This window comes from Nipponia nippon, unplaced genomic scaffold (genome assembly GCF_047370975.1).
Source record: "Nipponia nippon isolate SJK-2023a ecotype South Korea unplaced genomic scaffold, ASM4737097v1 scaffold_13, whole genome shotgun sequence".
Lineage (NCBI taxonomy): Eukaryota > Metazoa > Chordata > Aves > Pelecaniformes > Threskiornithidae > Nipponia > Nipponia nippon.
Window position 1 is genome coordinate 1,242,040 of NW_028262324.1, and position 18,676 is coordinate 1,260,715.

At 57.8% G+C, this 18,676-nt stretch overlaps 1 long non-coding RNA gene across 2 annotated transcripts; it reads right to left on the reverse strand.

Annotated features, from left to right (window-relative positions):
• Positions 1 to 6,771: 6,771 nt before the first annotated feature.
• Positions 6,772 to 13,964, reverse strand: LOC148056497 (uncharacterized). 2 transcript variants are annotated; one of them, XR_015703002.1, is made up of 4 exons: positions 13,385 to 13,964; positions 12,786 to 13,066; positions 10,662 to 10,943; positions 6,772 to 7,338 (listed from the first exon to the last, which is right to left on the reverse strand). It is a non-coding gene; the product is annotated as an uncharacterized LOC148056497 (long non-coding RNA). The 2 variants fall into 2 exon arrangements; XR_015703001.1 differs by lacking the exon at positions 6,772 to 7,338 and having other exon boundaries at positions 7,926 to 10,943.
• Positions 13,965 to 18,676: the final 4,712 nt, after the last annotated feature.

Below are 18,676 nucleotides of genomic sequence, written 5' to 3' on the forward strand. Positions count from 1 at the left end.
GGATCTGACCCTGGAGCCCCCACCTGCCAACCTGCTGCCCGCAGCCTGCTTGGGTCACTGGGCAGGACTAGGGAAAAAGGCAGCGTCAGGGAGCAAGTTTGCCTTCCTCCAGACCATCCAGGGCTTAGGCGAGACCTCCCCTTGGCACCGGGACGGGCTGCTCAGCATGGCCCTTCATTTCCCCAAGGCACCAGCAGGAGCTTGTACGGATAAGCAGGCAGGGAAGGCAGAGAGCAGGCAGCATCGAGTAGCGATGTCCTTCAGATGCCGTTGGCACATCCAGAAACCCTGTCCCTGGGCTACAGCACTCGCCTCCGCCTGGCTTGAAGCTACAAGGAGGGCTCACGGGAAAGGACTCGAGCCCGAGTCAGTGCCTGGTCCCATTGTGGCTCAGCCGATGGAGCAGGAGGCATGGCTTCTCCCTGGCTGTGCTGGGAATGGGTTCATGCTGGGGCCGAGGGGGGTGACAGGACCACGGGCTGCATTGGTGGCTCTGGGCTGCTGGTGGTCCCGGGGAGCCGGTGCGGTGCTGCGGGGTGGGTGAGTGGAGGAGACCCTGAGCTGCTCGGTCGGCTGCGGGGGGTCCAACCGGCCGCAGGGCTCGAGACTGGGACATGCAGAGTGCAGGGACCTGAGGAACGAGCTCCGTGCCCGTCTCCCGGAGGGCTGCTGATGTGGGTGGGAGCTCCAAGGCTGTCAGAGTTAGCGCCTGCTCTTTTGCAGGTGGCGATGCCTTTTTGTTTTTTTGACATGATTGCACTGGCATAACAACACTGAAGAGGCTTTTTTTGACAGTGCTTCCTGCTTGTGCTTAAGGCTCTCCACCCCCTCATTGCAGATGGGCTTAGGCTGCACGGAGATGAGCAAAATGCTTGGGAGGAATCCCTGGAAGTGCTGCACAGGGCCTGCCAGCCCCAGCCCTGCACCGCCCGGCCCTGCGCCGCGTGCCCTTGCTGGGCCGCGTGGTCTCCGTGCCCCCAGCACAAGGGCACAGCAGAGGTTCCTACAGGTCCTTTTGTCCTTGACACCCAGAGGAACGACTGTATTGTTACTCCAACTCTGTCAGCTCCTGGTCCTTCTCTCTCCTTCTTGCTGCTCCGCGGTAGTGCTGCGCAGCCCAGGCCCTGGTGCTGGCTGGCGCTGCCATCGGTATGCTGAGATGGCTTCGGGTCCTGGTTCATGTGCCTGGCTGTGCTGGAATAACCCAGGAGAGAGGAGCTTCCCCAGCGGTGCTAAACTCCCCTCAGGACACCCAGAGGCTGCCTGTTGCAGAGGCCCCGATGCACCGCAGTGCACGAGTCCGGCAACCGGGGGAAAAGGTGGCTGCGAGGCCAGGGCGGCCTTGCTCTTCATTAGGCGGGCGAGCAAAGGCTGCTCTGCTTGTGGCACCAGCCCAGCAACACAGCACTGAGGACTGGTCTCCCACGGCCAAACCTTCTGGCGCCTGGGCACAGTGGGGGATGCTGCCCGAGCAGAGTGGGACGTATTTCCTACTCCCCAGTAAAGGAATGGGGGGGATATGGGGCAGGAGCAAACCCGTTCCCAGTGCATTGCTCATCAGCTGGGCTCCCGCAGGCTGCAAAATGCGGGTCCCATCCCTCGCTGCTCTCCGGAGGGCTAAGCTTTGCCATGTACCACGGATGGCGGATAGACGTGGAGCCATGAGAGAGGGGGAGAGGGGAGATCTCCCCTGGGAAGCGGGGAAGGGCGCTGACCCCATGAGGCCCTCGGGAAGGCTGCGATGCCGGGCTAGCGATGCCGGAAAGCGCTCACTGCCCCGGCCTGGGCTGCGCAGCCTCAGGCCTTGGCTCTTGAGCTTTGGGGACACTCGAGGCGGGGTGTGCACCTGAGCTGTGCAGCCCCAGCCTGCTTCCCGGCCGAGTGAGTCAGGGGAGGAAGCAATTAGCTCTGCGGCTGGATGTCTGGTGAGTCATTCCTTCTGCCGGCTCCTCTCCAGATCCACTGCAGGCGGCTGTGACACCCAGGGCGCAGGGACAGGCGTCAGGGCAGCTGAGACAGCCGGAGGGAGGTGGCAATGCAGCTACGGCCAGGGTGACAGGCGTTGGGAGGCATGTCGGGCCTCCCCAGCTCACCCCTTTGCTGTCATCCCTCAGCCTTCCCCTCCCTGCTTTGCCGCCAGCTCCCAGGACGTGGAGGCTGTGTCCCCGCGCTGACACTGTGGCCCCTTCCCCGCTCGGAGAGCTCCCACGGGCAGATGTGGCTGCCTGGTCAGGCTGGCGATGCACCATCTGCTCTGCATCACATCTGGCTCAGCAGGACCTGGAACAGGAGATACGCCACAGCAGAGCCTTGCCAAGGAGCCGTGCCAGCTACTGGGCTGAGAAGTGTTATGCAAATGGGTAAAGATGGCAGAATCTGGCCAAAAGATTGTCTGCTGCAAAGTTCAAATGCTCAGATTGAGACATCTTGGGTCAAACTTTCTAAAAGGTCACGGCCAAGGGCTCAGTGCCTGTAAAAGACCAGATTTTCCAGAATGCACCGCTCCCACCAGGCTGAGACTGCCAAGGCAATGGCAGCTTACAGCCCCTGCAAAGCCCAGCCCAGGAGCCAGTGCCTGTGCCTGTCAGACAGGTTTCTAACCTTCAGGATGACAGTTGCCCGGATGTCTTTCCAATAGCAATGCCTCTCCACTTGGCAAATTAAACCCATGGCACAAAACCAGATTTTGCACGTATCTAAACACAGTTCATGAGGAAATGCAGAGCTTGCAGTGGCGTAAAGCAGTAAATACTGGGGATTCCACTTAGCACACAACAAATGACAAAGCAACACTGAACTTCTAAGGCTAGAAAAAACAGAAAGCTATTCCTAGATCGAAATGAAATCTGTAAATGGGATGCAGAGTCAGAATTCAGGTTATGTGAGTGCTGGCAAGTCCATGTTTCTCTGGTGCTGTAGGATTCTGCTTATAGGAACCTGAATCTGCTTTTCTCGTGAGTCCTGTACCCACGCGGTGCTCTCCTTCCTGGCTTCCTCCCAAGTTTACCAGGTTCTTCTTGATTTCTGCTGGTTCCTCTCCCACTGCTACCTCCAGTCATCACCAGAGATCCTGGGGTTGATATAGAAATAACAAATGCAGCATTTGCTTGTGAATTCTGTGGGTTTAATGTTTAAGCATTTGTTCTTATGTAGTGTCTCTTAGCTCGGGTTGTACTTAGCAGTCTTGGTGAGAAGATAAAAGATTGTTTATGTGAGAATTTTCTAGGTTTAGAGAAACCCAAACACTACGATACATGAAAGACAGGCTGAGAGGAGCGCTGGGTGGCTTGGCTGGAGGCCTCCGTGCTCGGTTCCTATTCTGCTTTCCTTCTTTACGATCCTCCAGCATCTCTCTCCTCATCGCCTGCGCTCCTGTTCCTGCCTCAGTCTTCTGCCTTCCCTTTCCTCCCCCGTTTTCTGGTTTTCCTATCACCAGTTTTGGCCTGAGCTGATAGCTGAGGGCAGAGAAAAAAAGGTAAATATCAGCCTTGTTCCTGAATCAAAGCATGTTTTTCTAAAACCCTGCGAGCAAACAAAGGCAATTCCTTAGAAATCTGGATCCTTCCTCCTCACTGCAATACCCCCAGGAATTGCCGGCTCCTGGTGTCCTTCCAGAGCCGCAGCCACCCCGGTCCCCCTGCCCGCCGCCGGCTCCTGCTCCCACTGCTGCCCCCGGCAAACCCCCAGGGCCTGGGGATCGCAGCTGCAGGGGCTGAGCTCAGCACCCGCAGGCACTGCGGGACCGAGGACCTGCAGCCACGAGCCCTTTCTGGACGGCAGTGACTGGGAACTGCAGGTATGTGGAAACACCGGCATCCCGAGGGCCCTCTGCTTCGCACTCTGCGCGCCCCATTCCCTCTCCCAGGCCCCTTTCCAGACCCAGGCGCGGGAGCTTCTCCCACGGTTCCTCTTGTGGAAGGAGGAACCACGTCCTCCTTCTCACTGTCACCTTCTCTTCTTACCCTGGTCCCTGCAGCAGCACTAGTGGAGCCTGCTTTTGGGAAATGAAAGCTTTCCTGAGTCACACAGGTCACGCTATGCGAGGGTAGAAACGTGCAGGACCCTTTTGTGAAGTCCAGCAAAAGCTGGGCTAAATCCCTACGGATCTGAGGAGCAAGACAGGTTCTGCAAGGTGTGATTGCTCTGGCATGCTCAAGAACTTGTTTGAGATACCCTGACCAGTAAGAAAGAGCAAAAAACGTATTGGGTTGGTGACAGATGAGGAACACCCAAAACCAGCTCACCTTGACATCCCCCCTCAGATTTCATGGGAAATACAGTTCTTTCTCCTTTTGGGTTGGACCTCGCTCTGCCACGCCTTGGATGGACCCTCCGCCCTCAGCACCAGGCTGAGACAGGGGGAAGACAGCAACTAAGGCAGTGGGACACCTCCGTGGGGTTAAGGAGAACCACAGCTGGTGTAGAAACCCCGGAGCTCTGCCACCGTGATGCTCTGTTGCTCATCGGTGCTGAGGGCGGGCGGGCGAGGGAGGACTGAGGAGAGGCCATCCGAGGCCCCAGGCAGCGTCCCCTGGCCCCTTGGCTGGGCGATGGGAACTGCAGGCTGTGAGCACCCCCAGTTTCAGCAGTGGTTCGGTGGTGCCCAGTTTGGGTCAGCAGCCCCGCAGGCAGAGCAGGTGCCACCCAGGCACTGCCAAGCACCTCATTAGCACTCATTAAGCTGGGCAGATATTGCTAGCGGGCAGGGAGAGAGGCGAGGGTGTGCCAGCAGCCGCACAGTGAGTCAGGCAGCCCACAGGAGCCCGGGCTCGCGGGCCGCCCAGACCACAGAGTGGGTGGCACATCACTGGAGGACTCTGGTCTGCGGTCGCCGGTGCGCTGCCGCAGCACAGCACTGGCAGATGAATCATCCTGAATGTGCCCTTGTCCCTGGAGGATGCTCATTAATAGGGACGAGGTGGCCATAGCCCCTCAGTTTGACAGCTGGTGACTTTGTCATGAGGGATGGCCCAATGTGCAGCTCCTGGGAGCCCGGCCTGGCCTCGGCATGGCTCGCTCTCTCCCTGCCTTGAGTCTGGTTCCAGTTTTCTCCTTCACAGCCCATGGCAGAAGGGAGATTCTGGTTAGATCTCCAGGGCTGAATTTCTCACCCTAGGCTGTCAGCTCAATGCAAGAAACTTTGCATGGCCTGGAGCACCCAGTGCCACTGGCCGACGGCAAGGACAGAGAGGGGCCGCAGCCCCTGACCGCCCTGCTCTCTCCACCTGCCCCTGACGCTAGCAGCAGCAGGAGAGCTGCTCCTAACTCGCAGGAAAGAGCAGCCTGTAGTTGTTATTCCTCATATGCAGCCCAGCAGATCCTACAAGTCTGAGCAGCGGGTGGTCATGGCATCACAACTGGGACATCACAACGGGGATCTGGCAGAGGGATCCCGAACAGGAAGCCCAGGACCACCTCACACACCAGCGGCGCAGGCAGGGACAGATCCTGGCTCCTGAGCTCTCGACCGAGCCCCCAGACCGTGTGACTGTGCCTCATGTGTTCCGTATGCCGGCTGCTCCGCAGAGCATTTCAACGGTGTGACTTAGTCTACGACCTTTAAATAGCTACCACATCGCATTTATAATTTGAGGAACTTGGCTGCTACCTTCCAACCCTTCCCAAAGCCCAGGTGAGAAGCCCCAGCTCATACAGCTGCTGGGAGCAACAGGGGTGGGCATTACTCCCTGCTTGCTGTGCTCAGTAAGTTTATAAACGCCCACAGGGCTGCAGAGTCCTTGGCAAATAAATACGTGTGCCTTTCCCAGAAGCCACATTCTTACACCCGCAGGCAGGATTCGGCAGCTCCGGTGTCCCAGACGCAATGGGGTGCCTGCCCAGGCGCCTTTCGAAACTCCACTCTGCAGCCCCAGGTACCTCGGCGTGATTTCTTCTCCCCTTCCGTTGCTGTCAAGAGGTGTGCGAGCCCACCGTACCCACAGGTGTGTGAGCCTGCCATACCCGCCGTACCCACAGGCGTGCAAACCTGCCGTACCCACAGGTGTGCGAACCCACCGTACCCATAGGTGTGCGAACCCGCGAACCTGCTGTACCCACAGGTGTGCGAGCCCACCATACCCATAGGTATGCGAGCCTGCAAACCCGCCATACCCATGGGACTGCATTTCTGCCCCCGCTGTACGGAAGCGTGTGCCGAGGAGCCAGGGCCCCCGCGTACCTGACTGTCCCTCCCTCCTTTTTGGAAAACCCGGGAGCCTGCCCTGAGCCTGCCCAGCCGTCACTCGTTCACCGTAGTCCGTGCCACAATTAGAGCGAGGGAAGAGAGCGCAGCGCAGATGGCACAAGGAAAACAGCACAACACACAATCTGGCCGTGGAAAGCTGATACGAAGCAGAACCCTCGGGAAAGCCAAGCGGGAGGCACAGGTCCCTGCACCAGCTGTGTCTGGGCGGGTAAGGGAGGAACGGTCTCTAGAGACGAGCTGCCGTCCCCACACCACGTTTATTACATTTGTACTTAGATCCCCAGCCACTCCGAAAGGTCATTGCGTTACAGCCGAGAGTCTTAATGCTGCAGCATCTACTGATGGTGCAAAGGGGGCTCTAACGGGGCCTGCTCGGGGCTGGAAGCCACTGACCGGGTGGATGGCTCAGCCAAATCACTGCCCCAGTCTGTACACTGGTGTCTCCACCAGTAAAACAAAACAGGAGACCTAACTCTGCCTTCCTTTTAAAATACCAATGGAAAACACCTTGGCTGAGCTGTGTGAACACCGCACGTTCACAGGCTATATCACGAGGGGGAAAACATTTGGCCCTTTCCCTCCCCAGGGCAGTTACCAAAGCGGGCGCTGCCTGCGCCTGGGGAAGGGCGGCCCGCGCCACGGGCGCCTCCCCAGCGGTGACGCTGGAAGCGGAGCGGCGCAGCACCCTCTGCGTAAAGCTGCATCCTACTGAGAGGAGGCAAAATCTGGCAGGAAAATACAGGCATTACACGAGCAGACATGGCATTTGGAATATGGCCATATTTGAGCAGCTATCAAAACTGTCAGAAAACAAGGGAAGAGTTAGATACAAGAGATGAATGAGAGTCCAGAGAAAGAGAGAAAACAGAGGGAGACGCGAGAGAAGCCGAGCGCCAGACATCAGCTGCCAGGGTTGGTTCCTTTGCAATGTGAAATGCAACTGCATGCCCAAACGGAGACTGTTGGGAAGGCAGCGAGGTCCAGCGCTGGAGCTGGGCAGTGCCAGGCTGAAGGTCAGCTGCGTCCCTTCGGTCCCTTGGCACTTTGCCACATTTTTAGTGATGCTCGTGAACTTTTTTTCCCATAAATCCCTGCCTCATTCCATGGGGAGGACTCTCCTGGTGTCTTCTCACCTAGAAGAAACCAAAGAGAGGGAGTTGCCTTTTGCGTGCGTGGAGCTCTGCCCTGGGATGGATGAGCCAGTCAGGAGTATCTGGGCTGGAAGGCAAACCGCTGTGGGTGACATAGTTGTGGGTGTCTGCTACAGACCGCCTGGTCAGGAAGCAGGAGATGAGGCCTTCTTCAGACAACTGGAAGAAGCTTCATGCTTGCAGGCCACGGTCCTCACGGGAGAGATTAACTCCTGCGATACCTGCTGGAAGGACAGCACAGCAGGGCACGAGCCATCTAGGAGGTTTCTGGAGTGCTCTGGCAACAACTTCCTAACACAGGTGGTCGAGGAGCCAAGGAGGGAAGACATTTTGATGGGTCTGATGGCTATAAACGTGGAAGCGCTGGCAGGGATGCGAAGGATGAGGGCGGCCGGGGCTGCAGAGGGTGTGACGTGGTGGAGTTCGGAGTGCTGAGAGAAGGGAGCAGAGCAAAAAGCAGGATCACAAACCTGGACTCAGGAGAGCAGACTTTGGCCTCTTGAGGGATCTGCTTGGAAGAGTCCCACGGGACGCAGTCCTGCAGAGAAAAGGTGTCCAGGAAACATGATCTATTTTCCAAGAACCAACTCCTCCAGTCCACCCTGACAAGCAGGGAATGAAAGACAACGGGGGCTTGCACAAGGCACTCCCGGCAAAACCCAGGCATAGAGAGGAAGCAGGGAGGGCAATGCAGGCAGAATGCAAAGACAGAGTCCAGGTGTGCTGGGATGGGGTCAGGAAAGCCACAGTCCACCTAGAGCCGAGACTGGCAAGGGACACGAAGGGCACCGAGAAAGGCTTCTCCAGGTACACCAGCAGCCACACGGGTGGTACCGGGACGGGAGCATCTCTCCTGTGAGGAAAGGCTGGGAGAGCTGGGGCTTTTCAGCCTGGATAAGAGAAGGCTCATGAGGGGTTTTATTAAGGTATATAAATAACTGAAGTTGGGTGCAAAGAGGACGGAGCCTGGCTCTTTCCAGCGGTGTCCAGTGCCAGGACAAAAGGCAACAGACACAAACCAAAATACAGTAAATTCTACTTAAACCTAAGAAGAAGCTGGTTTACTGTGAGGGTGGTCGAACACAGGAGCAGGTTGCCCGGAGAGGCTGTAGAGTCTCCATCGCTGGAGCTACTCAAAGCCCAACTGGACACGGCCCTGACCAACCTGCTCCCCTTGACCGAGCAGGGGCGTGAATGAGGCACCCCCAGCATTGCCCTCCAACCTCAGCAATTCTGCGGATCTTTGCCGAGTCAAGTAACTTGTTCGGCACCACCAGATGCGTAAAGAAAGGGCTGTCAGATCCTCTGTGAGACGGGAAAAGACCACACTCCTCTGGTGGTGGTGGTTTCAGCTGCAGACTCCATTCCTCCAGCTCTGCCGACACACAGCTGCGGCGTGCAGGCTCCCAGCCTCAGCCTGCCCTGGAGAGGCGCGCACACGTCCTGCGGCCAGCGCAGCCCACAGCTCGGCCATGTTGGGAACGCGCGCAGGAGGTCGTGCTGCCCTCCCGGGAGGGCGGCTCCTCCCGCCGCAGAGCGGCCTCCCTGTGACATGCTGCTCCGACTGCTTCTCGGCACACGTGCGAGCCACAGCAGTGCTCGTTGCAAGGTTTTAGGCTGCCGTCAGCTGAGCAACTCTGGAAGTGGTTTTTTGATTTTTTTTTTTTCCTCTTCCCGGATTTGTCTGGATTGAAAATACCCCCAAAACACTCCAGTAAGGTTCAAGGGGTGTGGAGGAAGCCCAGCTCAGACATGTCATATAAGCAACTTGTCTTAAATTAAAACAGCAAAAGCGTTAAACTGAATCACGAGAGCAGCCGGGTGTGTGGAAGGGAGAGGGTTTTGCTCCCAGCAAGGCAGTGCAAGGGGCTGAGAGTCCTCCCTGGGCGCTGAAGGGCAGGGGCTGCCGGGCTGCAGCAGCATCAGCCCTGGGAACGGCTCTGCCCGCGGCGGGGGGCTCGGGGAGGTACCCTGGCCCTGGGCAGGCGGGCGGGCTGGCACGCCGGCTGGCACAGCAACGACAGCGTGGATGGAAGCGAAGAAAACCAACAGAGAGTCAAGCCTGCTCAGATGTGGCAGCCCTCCAGGCGGGGAGAAGAGGAAATGTATAGGTAATTAAGGCCTATAAAAGAGCATCCAAAAAGCTAGATCCATCTTAAGTGAGGGCCAAGAGGGTTAACTGCAGTCATTAATGGGAATAGTGATGAGAAAACCAGGGAACTTTGGCCTGTTTTGATCTCACTTCTGCTAATACAGGAGCTTTAATCATCACACGTAAATGGGATCTGCTTACCCATCATCCCCGCCCACAATGGCGATGGAGACCAACAACAGGGCAGTGATACAGCGATCTGCTTTACACGCAGGGAAACTGAGGCACGGCAAGAGGCTGTGCATGCGTTGCAGTGGTGCTGGTACAAACACAGGTCGTTGTCCATCTCCTGCGAAGGAGCCTGTCTGCGAGGCCGTGGTGCTCAGGGGTTCGGTAGAAGCAGCTCCCTTACGCTCGACTCGTCCTCTCTCACTGAGATAAGGCAGAGGGTGGCAGGGTGGCTGGGGCAGCCCCGTGCCTGCCAGCCGCACCCAGCTCCGTCAGGGAAGGAGGGCAGGGGGTGCTCCTCTCCTCCCACCTCTTTGGGAGGATTGAGGCTGATCCGTCTCTGCAGAGCCCTGCACCCTGCCAAGGTCCCTCCCGCGCAGACAAGGGCCACCACACCGTAGTTTCTCCCAGCCTAGGACTGGGGAGATCCCACGCTCCTACCGCCCCGGGCATGATGATTTGGAGACATGAATAAAATCAGTATTCAGCTGTGACACCAGAGAGCAAGAAAGCAGAACGTACATTCACGTTTCTAAGATTCTTACAGAGTTGCCCGGGCTGTTGCTCTTCCAGCGGCCTCTCTCCGGTGGCACGCTGCACGGCTTTGGGGCTGCACAGCCCCGAGCATGCACGTGGCAGGGCCTTAACCCCGCTTCCACAGCAGGAGGAGCATGCCCTCCCTGCACCCAGGTGCCCTCGCTTGGCTTGGCTTTCAGGGCTCCCCAGCTGCGACACAGTGGGAAATATCCACAGCAGCACCCAGGGCCAGCAGCCTCCCCCGGGCCAGCCCAGCCACAGCCCAGCAAGCCCAGGCTGCTGCTGGAGCTTCCGCAGCTCCGTCAGCCCCTGAGCAAAGTCCTCCGGCAGCCAGGCGGGCTGGTCCCAGCCAGGGGCACCCCGGCAGCTACCACCCACCCATCAGGGCCGGCTGAGCCAAGGCCAGGGTGATCTCCCAGCACCGCGAGCAGAGCGCGTTTCTGTTCACCTGAGCCTTCAGCCAGTTCTGGCGAAACCATCCGCTTCTACGGTCGGACAGGACTGCTCACAGTGCTTCCACGTTTCAAGGGTTCCCAAGTCAGGGTCCAGGCCCTCAAAAACATGAGTGATTTTAAACTGAGCAGTTGGGGGACTTTTTTATTCCTCTTCTCATTTCTAAGCCTGCAATTCTCAATCGTCTCGGAAGTTCAAGACCACAAGCGCCAGAGTGTTTTTTTCTAAGGAAAAACCCTCAAGGTGAAGTTGTGTTCTCCATTCCAGCCACACAATCCTGGGGAAAAACAAGAGACATCATCAGCTGGAAGCGTGGCTCTTGCTTCTCGCTTGCCTGGAATTTCACCTGCATTCACAACCATTCACTTCACCTGACCCTGGCTCTGAGAGGTGACGCGGTGACAAACGCCCTGTCCCGCACAAGGCCACCAGGAGCTGAGCCGGGGCCACCGAGAGCCCTGTGCAGCTGCACTCCGAGAGAGGACACCTGACCAAAGCGGTCAAGCAGGTCAAGTTGGGAGACTAACTCCTTTTGGCAGTATCCCATCAATCTAACTAACGGATCCCAGTTTGCTGGCTAATTGCCTCCATTAAGGAGGACTGAATCACTCAGCCGTCGAAGCGTAGGTTTTGATGGGGAAGAGGAGCGTGTTGTACACGGAAACAGCTCCAACGTCCAAATCAGCAACCAACAGCCTGGAATTGATGGATTTTGCATCCTTGGGGCTCTCCAGCTCAGGTGCCTCTCTCCACATCGAAGGGAACACCCCGTACAAGGGCTGGACAATTCAGGATGCACTAAGAACGATAAGCCACGTGCAGGATTAGGATTTTGTCCTGAGGCCAGGTCAGCAGATGGCCCCCGGGGGCTGCCCACGCTGCGGGGGGCGGCCGGTGGGCCCGCGCGGGGGGCAGCGACCCTGCAGGGCACAGCGGGGCCGTGCTCTGCGCTCCGGTTTGACAGACGTGCTCGGTGCTGGGTGCTGCTAACGCCGCCCGCCCGCTGCTCTAAGCACGGTGATGAAGAGGAAGGAAGGACCAAATTTGGTTTGCCTTTTTTAGTTGAATTCTATCCTAAAACAGAAACCGAGTAAAACACTGGAAGATTGAGATGTTCGTTTTGCAGTGAAAGAGGGTAAATTTTGCGATGTTGAAGGCAGCGCACAAAGTCACAGTGAATGTAACTGCTCGTTGAGAGGGCTGGATTAACGAGGTGGTGTTCATTAAAGTGTCTGAAAGTATTAATTGCTCTTCAAAGCTAAGGGTTGTTCTTACTCCCTCCGCTTTCCCTGGCGATAGGGTTGCCATTTGCAATTGTGTTTGTGCCTGTCCTCTGGTACCCGATTCCTACGATGCTCATAGCTCAAGAGGGGACCTAAGGCTGGATGCAGATTTTCCCCATCAGCTAATTTGGGGTGCCCACAGCTTCCCCTGGAGCACGCGATGATGGCCAGCGCCAGCACCGTGTTACTGGGCTCTCCAGAGCCAGAAACCAAATCTGTGCTCAGGCATCGGGGAGCTTCGTTAGTGCTCTTCCTCGCAGCGAAACCCGCGGCGGCCTCGCACAGGGCTGCTGGCCGTGCGGTGCGGGCAGCTCCTCTCCCCTGCCTCCGCCGGTGCCGGCACCCCCTCGCCTCCCCGGGGAGAAGGGGTTTGTCCGTGTGTCAGGCTGAGCCTGACGGACGCCGGCACAGGGGAGCTGGCGTTCCCATCTGAAAGGGGCCTTCTGCAAATGGCAGCAGGCTTAAAACAACGCTCTGTTTTCCCGTCCCCAGGCTGCTCTCCAGTACATTTCTGTGCCCCCTGCCTGGGCGTCTGGCAGGCAATTTTCACCACAGATGCATTAGCAGGCAGCTAGCTGCTAGCACTGCACGGCCTCCCCGCGCTGCGCAGGGAAAAAACGCCTCGGGAAAAGCACGGGGCGCCCAGCAGGCTTCCCTCCTGCCCGGGGGGGTGCGACAGGTGCCGGGGTGCAGGGTTTGCTCGGTGCCCCAGACTCACCCCTCATCGTCCCACCCCCAGGCACCCCGCTGGGCGCTGCCACCCCCGGCAGCGCAGCGGATCGAGAGCTCTCCAGCCCCCGGTTCGACCCGCAAAAAAGCGCCCGGTGCGAACTCACCCCAGAGGGGAAACTGAGGCAGCAGCAAAGTGGCTTGTCCAAGGTGAGACAGGAAGGAGGAGATGCCTGGAGCCTCACATCAGGTTTTCTCCACTTCGTTTTGTTTTTTTCTCCTTCCTTCCTGGCACAGCTCCCCTGCAACGCAATGTCTGACTGCAAGCGTTACCCCCCTCGCCCTGCAGCGAAGCGGGCAGGACAGGCAAGCGCTGCTCTGCCTGCTTCAGCACTGCGTTAGCACTATCCTTCCTGACAGGTGAGGGGGAAAGAAATCAGTGGGAGCCCTGGAAAGAAGAAAACACGATAAGCAAATCCTGGTCATTAAGATGCGAGGTTTGCTTCATTTTCCTTCTCTCCCAGTCTGGAGGGATTAGCCCCAGCCAGATAAGAGACCTGCCGAAGCACTTCCCGCAGCCTTGCTCAGCCTGGCCTTGAGCTAAGTTCCAGCCGAGATCACTCCTGAAAGCACGGACATCTCTCTGCAGCACCCTCCCCAAAAACGGGGGGTCAGAGAGGAAGCTGCTCTGGAAGCTTTTCTTGCACGAAGAACGGCTTTCCATCAGCAACGCTGCCGGGCCCCGACAGCCGCGTCCCCATCTTACCTGGGAGCGCTGCCAGCGGGTTGATGTTTATACAGCTCTTCAAAGCCTGCCAGGCTCTCACCGAGCACAGAGAAGGGCCCAGCGTGGTCCCTGCCCCACACACCCCGGCTTGCAACGCACCGCAGGATAGGATGGCTCACGGCAGCCACACTTTCCCAGGGCTGCGGATGTGGAGATGGAGCAAAACGCAACCCTGAGCCCTCGCCTGGGCTCTCCAAATGTGCACGTTTTGTTCTCAGCTAATAAAGGGGGCTCTTTTCCCAGGGACGCTGCCCTTGGCTCTCTGGGCTCTCATCAGCCTTCCTAGCTTCCTTCTTCAGCAGCGTCTGGGACGCAGAGCTCCAGCAGGGACCAGGAGCGCTGCGGGGACCGGTGCAGGACAGCAGCGCAATCGCCCCGTTGGACCCCAGCCACAGCGGCGCAGCCCTGGGCAGGGCTGTGCGAAGGCGGGCAGGCAGGAGGGGGATGCAGGGAGCCACAAGCAGGGACAGAGGCAGGGGGATCTTAAGGGTCCTGCCAATACCAAAGCAAGGCTAACGATCCTTGCTCTCAGCTGTGAGCCACCCAAACACCTTCCTGGGAAATTAAGTGTTAGTCTAAGAGTCCAGAGCCTCTGAGCCTCTTCTGGGCTGTCTCTGCCCACTCTCCGAGCTGAAGGCTGCCAGGAGCAAAGTCAGCCTTGTGCGCGCTGCTGCGTGCTGCATAGATTCAGGCTCTCCTTTCCTTCGTGGGTGTAACAGCACCCATCCTTCCTACTGTCCTGCAGCCCTAAGCAGCTGTATAAGATTTCCCATGAAGACAATAAATCACAGCTGGCCCCCACAGAGCAGCCTGAGCACGGCACCTGGGGCAGGCTCTGCCTGCGTCCCTGGGGCTTCTCCAGAGGCTTCCACAGCTTTCCCTGCTCTCACTGACCTGCACCTTGGCTGCAAATGAAGGCAAGACTCTGTTTGACAGGGAAGAAGCCACAGACCTATGTTTTAAGTAAGGCCTGAGACTGTGGATGCCTCTGGATCTGAAACTCCCATGGGGAGACTTTTGTCGAGCTGTCTGCGGATGCAGCGAGGCGCCCAGGAGGTGCCTGGGGCCCTGGCCGGGATGGAGGCAGATGCTTAGGAAGGCTTCAGCCCCCCTGGGCCCAAGCAGCTCCTCCAGGCACCGAAATGCCTTTGCAAATGTGGTCCCCAGCATTCAGCGTGCTGAACCCCAGTGCAGCCTCCATGAGCTGCTGGTCCTGCGGTCCCAGATGGCCTCACTGGGGGGGTCACTTGTCCAAATACAGGCAAAACCTCGGACTGCACGTCTGCCATCCTCCCTGTGCTGTCAGGCGCTGCCACACCAACTCCACAGTGAATTCCAGCACAGCTGCCTTCATCCTGCTCCGAGGCAGATGACGGCACGTCCCGGTTGCCTGTGCTGGGCAGGATCAGGGCTCCGTGCCCAGAGGCTGCGGCTGTCCGAGATGCTCCGAGTCCCTGCGCTGCAAGGGCGAGCTGGGGGCCAGGCTGGGCGCAGGCGGGCTCCACGCGGGGCACTCACTGCACAAGCAGGTCACACGGGGGCTTTATTTTGCTCTGGAGTGCTTCTCACATGAACCCCCACGTCTCAGGGGAAGCCCAGAGACACTTCCCACATCCATGTCACCTCTGCAAGAGGCTGGCCTGACTCTCCGTCTTAAACCGCCCAGCCTGGAGACCTTTGCTAGTGAGGATCTGCTCGATATGAATGGGGACTCTTCTGCCGCTCAATGGCAGGGTTAATTCTTCACACTCCACCCCAGGATCTGCTGCGCTTCAGCTGCCCGGGGCTGCGGGTCACGGGAAGGGCTGGCACGGAGGGTCGGCTGGCTTTCAGGTACTTCTGCAGAAGGGGAAACACTTCTGTCTTCTGGCCCAAAGCAGAAAAATTTAAACCACAATGATATTTTCTTTAGTCATTATCAAAAAGCCAAGGAATTCTTTGTTAGGGAATACTTTGAAGGAATAAAGACTCCAAGCCCTCTCTGCAGAGGAAGATCGGTGAAGGTTTGGAGAGCCTTGGCTGCAGAAGAGAGGTGCCTTTAGGTGACGGCGCTGGGCTTCTGCTGCTCCGGTAATGACAAGCCACAAGCACTATTTTTCTCCTTCTTCTCTCATTTAATTTCAGCCTGGCAGCCCGCAACAGCCCCCTCTCAAATGCAGCCACAGCGCCGAGATGGAGCCCTTCCCCACCGCCCTGTCCCACGCGAGCCAGGGAGGGGCACGGGACAGACGGAGAGACAGATGTGGCCTGGCAGGACGGGCAGCAGCAGGCAGCGCTGCCTTTTATGCGACTGGTTTTATGGAACTTGTCTGCCCGAAGCCAAGCGGGCCGGTGCTGCCCAGCGTGGCGGGAGGGTCTGCTGCCGCCCCGCAGCGGGGTCACCGCGGCTTTGAGCATTCCCAAAGTGTGGGATGTCCCGTTTCTGCAGAGCACCAGTCGCAGGACCCGGTAGCCACCAGAAACCCAGACAGCAGCAGCGTGAGCAGGGGCGCTGGAAGGAAAACAGAGGCACGTCCAGCCATGGCCCACCGCAGGGCGAGCCACGGGCTGGGGAGCTGTGCGCCGCGGCCCCGCGCGGAGCTCTCGAAGCATGGGCAAACCCAGTGCCCGCAGCGCTACGGGGTGGCACAAAGCAGGGTGTGAAGCGAACCTGTGACATCTGCTCGTCAGAGGGACCTTTACGCAGGACTTGGTGCTATGGGTGAGATGCTCCCAGAGTTTCAAACGCCGCTTCGGGCTGGTCGGTGGATGGCGGCCTCTCACCAAGCAGCAGCACAGATCCCCTTCCCTCTCCTCCTTTGTTCTGGGCTCTTGTCAAGGTGGGCAGGGATTGTGATACCGAAACGCAGTTCTTCATGTCCTAGTTCATATGTCTCATATCAAAGGAGAAACACTCTTTGTCTTGGAGCGTGGAAAGCAGCTGATGAAAGATTTAATTGCCATGCCTAGCGAGGGAGGGAGAGCAGCAGTTACTCACCTCTCTCTCCCGCCAAGTCCCCAGGCAGCACCAGGAGCTGGAGGGCGCGTGGGCTCCCTTTGATACGGTAATCCCCCCGCTTATGAGAGATGCAAGCACAGAGTCAAAGGGGCTGAGGAAAACCAGACAGGCACAGGAAGGGCTGGGAAACCAGTGCCGTACCTCCCGGTTTCTTCTTCAGCATAAGGGAGGCAGCAGTGACCAACGGGCAAAGCTCCGGGCTGCTTGGATGCTTGTCCCCGGGGACCTGCCCTGGCACCCAGGGTGTGCTCCTCACCCGCACCGCCTCTGTCCCCACGCCGGCCACCTTTGGAAATGACGGGCATTGGAGAGGACACTTGAGGTACTTCTGCCTACACGGACCGTGAGCTGCAGAGAGCACCTGGGTATTTATTGCTGAAATACCCAAAGGAGGCGGGTCATCACCCATGGCAGCGACCTTACATCGTCCCCAAAGAACAAACGCGAGGACATGCAACCCGGGCACAGGGATCCCGTAATCGGCCTCTGCAGCGTGGCAGCTGCTTTCAGCGCCCGGGGAGCCCACGGAAGGAGAAGCTCCAAGATTTCCCACTTGAAGCCAGAGGAGGAAGGGAAGCAGGGTCACCATTTTTCAGGAAATTCTGACGTTTTGAAATTCCTCCTAAGGCAGACAGGTAAAAGAAAAAAAGTCACATTCATATTTTCATGCCAAAAATAATTCTGGAAGTGTTACATTTCAACAAAGTTGGTACATCTCCTTCTGATACTTGAAAATGCTGCATTATAATATAGTTCACAATATAAAATATGCTCTTGGAATAAAAAGGTGCTTTAAAGGAAGGATTTTTTAAGAACTTTTTTCAAAACCAGAAGTCACTGACATCGACAGTTCATACAGAAAGTCTGATTTCAGTGGCACAGCTTCCAGAGAAATGTCCTGGAGGAAAATATTCGCCCCGCTCTTGTGGGAGCTCTCGCGTGCGCTGGGTTATCTCGGAGCGCTCGGGGGCTCACGGGGGCTCTCCTGGCCCCGGAGGAGAGGCGAGGTGCCGGGGGGCTGCACCTTGCTTTTTGCAGCTGGGGTGTCCCAACGTGGGCGAGCGACAGAGGGTACGGCCGCAGCGGGGGCTGCAGCGAGCGCTGCTGGCTCAGAGCGCTGCTGCCCGACGATCCTTCCCTTGGTGTACCGGTACATCCAACGGCCAGCAGCTGACGACTTCACATCGCTTCTCTGGCCAGCCATTAATTTTTCCTAATATCGATGTTCTTCCAGAAACAACCATTGCTCTGCACAGCACACGAGGGGCCTTCCAGTCTCATTGTGCTACGATGAACACCAGGGAAAAGGGCCTCACGTCAAAGGGGGAGCGACGAGAGGAGGCGGCTCGGGGCAGAGGCGCAGCAGAGCTCGTGGGCCGGCGGCGGGGGCGGCAGCGGCGCAGCGCAGCCGCGGCAGGCGACGCGCTAGGCGCAGCGGCAGGGGATGAATGGCTGGGCACGTATTTGGAGGCTATCAGCATGCACATGTAACAAAAGCCAAGTAGACGCATATGACAGATTGTAAACCTCTTGTGTGCTGTTTAAAAAACCCGTGTTTTCAGCTTGTCTGCCTTTAGAGAGCTTCTCAATAACACAGTTTTACTCTGGCTGAGAAATTACAGGCATCCCGCCCACGCCACACAAAGCCTGACATTTCCAATCACATCATCTTCCTTTTCATTTTTAACAGAAAAAAAAAAAACAAACACCCAGCCCCCAAAAATACCTCAACATGACTTATCATTCGCAAGTCGAGCCAGAATCGGTTACATCCACAACCGCTGGAGCCGATCAAATGGTATTCTGCCTTATAAATAGCACCCCTGCATTGCTATTGCAGCATAGGCGGCTCGAGAGACTGCCCTACGCGAGCTTCCAAAGCTGAGGGTACGTTCAGCAAACCGGCTCTGGAAAAGACAGTGACATTATCATTTCTGCTGCGTCTTCACACAAAGAAAGAAGCAGCTTTGATCTTTTGCGAGCTCCAACCTGCGGCTGATTGAAAAGCAAACGCGTTTTCTCTCGCGGCGGCGCCGGGCCACCCAGCCGCAGGCAGGCACGGGACGGCGTCCCCGGCTCCGCTCAGAGGTGTGGGCAGCAGGCAGGGCCCCGGCAGCGCGGCACTGTGCCGCCTGCTCGGCTTTTAGATGTGTGACAGGTTTTGCCACAGTTCCCTGGCACAACCGGAGGGAAACACGGCCTTGTAGGTGCAGCAGCCCCGTGGTGGCACAGCTACTGCACCTCCCGCTCACAGATCCATGGGACAAAATGGT